This window comes from Chiloscyllium plagiosum, unplaced genomic scaffold (genome assembly GCF_004010195.1).
Source record: "Chiloscyllium plagiosum isolate BGI_BamShark_2017 unplaced genomic scaffold, ASM401019v2 scaf_50839, whole genome shotgun sequence".
NCBI classification, from domain to species: domain Eukaryota; kingdom Metazoa; phylum Chordata; class Chondrichthyes; order Orectolobiformes; family Hemiscylliidae; genus Chiloscyllium; species Chiloscyllium plagiosum.
Genome location: NW_025192287.1, coordinates 610 through 3,670, shown reverse-complemented (window position 1 = coordinate 3,670; position 3,061 = coordinate 610). Strand labels below are relative to the sequence as shown.

The following is a 3,061-nucleotide window of genomic DNA, read 5'->3' as shown; positions in this document are numbered from 1 at the left end:
ATTCTTTTATTATGCTGTAACTTGCGTGTTTTGCGCTCTGGTCCCTCGAAGTAGAGGAGATGACAGAAACATTGGAAGCTGGTGAGAGAGCGTTCACAAAATTAATCCCGGGAATTGACGTGTTTGCTAATTTTGCAATGTTGCGTAGCTTAGCTGAGCATTCGTTCGAGTTTGGAAGAACGAGAGGAGATCTGAATGAATAAATATCAGAATTTTAGTGGGCCTGAAAGGTTAGTTGCCAAAAAGGTAGTGTTCATTTGTGGGAGAGTATCAGACCAGAAGGAATAGCCTCTAATCTTAAGTGTTTGCATATTTATGATGGAGATGAGGTGGATATCTTCTCTCAGAGGGTAATGAATGACAGGGCTATTGAAGTTCAATCACAAAGTATAGTCAAGGCAGATGTTGGGCAGAATTTTAATCAATAGGGGAATCAATAATTAGGCATGAATGTTGATTTTTGGATTATAAAATGAATCATTATGGTAATAAATGGTGGAGCAGATTCGATGGGGTGAATGGATTATTTTGGCCGAAGGGCTTGTAAACATCCTGTGGGACCTTGACAGGGGAGATATGGATAAAATGTTTCAACTTATGTATGATATTCAGACCTAGGGTTCCACAGGATCTGTCAGTCAACATTTTTCAGCATTTTTAGGAGAACGGGAATGAGGGTGATAATAGCCACAGTAGAGCAAAAATGGAGGGAGACTGTAGCATTACGATTCACATTTTTGAGGGAAGGAGAAAAGAAAGAATGTTCCACAGAAACCAGAATTGTCTGTTTTGAATTTCTATACTGTGTAGACAGCAATGTCTTCTGTAATCTCCTTTTACAGGATACGAGAAAGGGAGGATTTACAGCCAGAAATCTCAAAACAAGATCTGATAGAGACAATCAATTCATTGGCACGGGAATATCATCGGCCTTTGAATCTAGTAGAATCTTTTTATTTCTCTCCTGTCCTGTCTGCTTCACAAGGTTTCAAACATCAGTGAGACTGAGGTATGCATACCTGAGTGAGAGTGTTCCAATGAACTGACCGTGGGAAGAGCCTTAAGAGGGTACACAGCCTGAAATAGCAACACCCCATTTGCAGCAGCAATAGATGGAACACGTTCCATACATGAGTGGTCTTTCAACCAATTGTCAAAGCTGGAGAGAGACAAGGATTCCCACATCATGGAGAAATCGTGAGAGCAAAGCAATATCTTCGCCCTTTCTATTCCTCATCCTGGGAGGGAGAGAGAGAGGGAGGAAACACTATTCACTTGTAGCAACTGAAGTGAATCCAGGGAGGGAGCAGACTCTGCAAAGGTGTCAGATGCTCTCTGTCCTTCTTAATGGTATATTAATTTTTTTCCCCTCAGTTTGATAGGTTTATTTAAATACAATTTGCATTGTGGAAAATGATCGCTTCAGAATTAAAAGGGTAGTTACTCATGGGATGGAGCAGAATCTAAGGGATTGGCACGTTGATATAAAATGTAGACATATGTTGCTTCATATGGTGTATATCTGATATTATTCGCTGTTATAAAAGCCTTGTGGCTATTATTTTTCACATTCTAATCTAGCACTGAACTTATATTCTGTATTTCTTGTCATCTTTTTTATTGAATAGGACAGTAGAAAGTCATTCAGCAACTTTACTGGTTTGCTTTTCTCAAGTAGCCTTGACATTTCATTTTCATTGTCCTTGATTCAGCTCCATTTCCAGTGCCTTTGTCGGCAGCTTGTTCCAGGTTATTGTCACCGAAATGAAGATTTCCTCCATACACACTTAAGGCTATCTGGCTGCATGAGGGTTTTCAGGTTTCTGTGTCCTGGATAATATGTGATCAGGCATCTGGCAAACTACAGGAATTGTCACCTATGTTATGTTCATTTAACAGTATTGACTGTGATCACGTATTTTGTGAATTTATTTTTGCAGGAAGACATGTAGAAAGAAATCTGAAAGCAAATGATACATCAACTTCTGACAGAGCCACTTGATTCATTGGGACTTGAATATCAGCAACCATTCCAATTGAGAAGAAATGTTTGCTTTTGTTTGCTTGAGAGATTTTGGACACTTTGGCGGGAAGAATACGGAGACACCCAAGTGAGGGAGATTCAGTGCACTGACTGTGAAAAGTGCTTGAAACCTGTTACTCAGTTTGGGGAATCAAAGTTTCACCCCTCACGGTGGAGAGAGACTGTGTACCCATTCTGTTGGTAATTTCAAACCCAGAGCGACACAAGGAAAGCTCTCCCCATGGGGAAACTGTGGAAATGAGGGGACTGTGGGAAAGGGTTCCCTTCCCCGTCAGTGCTGGTGACTCATAGAAGCATTCACACAGGGGAGAGACCATTCTCCTGCTCTGTGTGTGGGAAGGGATTCAGTTGGCTGTGCAACCAGCTGATGCACTGGCATGTTCACACCGGGGAGAAGCCATTCACTTCCTCCAAGTACAGGAATACATTCGTCAATTCTCCTGGCCTGCTGAAATATCCTTGGATCCGCACTGGGGAGAGGCCGTTCACCTACTGTCACTGCAGGAAGAGGTTCATGAGTTCATCCACCCTGCAGACATACCAGTGGGTCCACACTGGGAGAGGCTGTTCTCCTGCCCTGAGTGCAGGAAGGGATTTAGTTGGGTGGACAACTTCTGGAGGCACGAGTGAGTTCATGTGCCATCACTGGGATCGAAGGAGCAATGGCCGAGTGGTATTATCAACTGGATTACTACCTCAACTTTGGGGTTTGAATCCCGCCATGGCAGATTGGAATTTAGTCAGAAATCTGGAGTTCAGAATCTAATGATGAAACCATTTCCAGGGGGAAAACATCCTCATCTGATTAACTCATGATTTTTTTAGGGAAGGAAACTGCTGTTGTGGGAAAGGATTCACTCAGTCGTCCCAGATGCATCCTTTACCCCGTCTGGCCTACACATGACTCCAGACTCTCAGCAAAATGGTCGACTTTAAACCCCGTCCCCACCCCTGCCCCCGGAAAATGAATGGGGAGAAACTTACTTGGATACAGTATATGGGTTGAAATTGCTGAGT

General features: G+C 42.7%; 1 long non-coding RNA gene across 2 annotated transcripts; it reads left to right on the top strand.

The window, feature by feature from the left end:
- The first annotated feature begins 6 nt into the window (after nucleotides 1-6).
- On the top strand, nucleotides 7-2,740 carry LOC122545720. Of its 2 annotated transcripts, XR_006310584.1 has the most exons (3): nucleotides 7-230; nucleotides 843-1,350; nucleotides 1,941-2,740. It is a non-coding gene; the product is annotated as an uncharacterized LOC122545720 (long non-coding RNA). The 2 variants fall into 2 exon arrangements; XR_006310583.1 differs by lacking the exon at nucleotides 1,941-2,740 and having other exon boundaries at nucleotides 843-1,570.
- The last annotated feature ends 321 nt before the right edge of the window (nucleotides 2,741-3,061 follow it).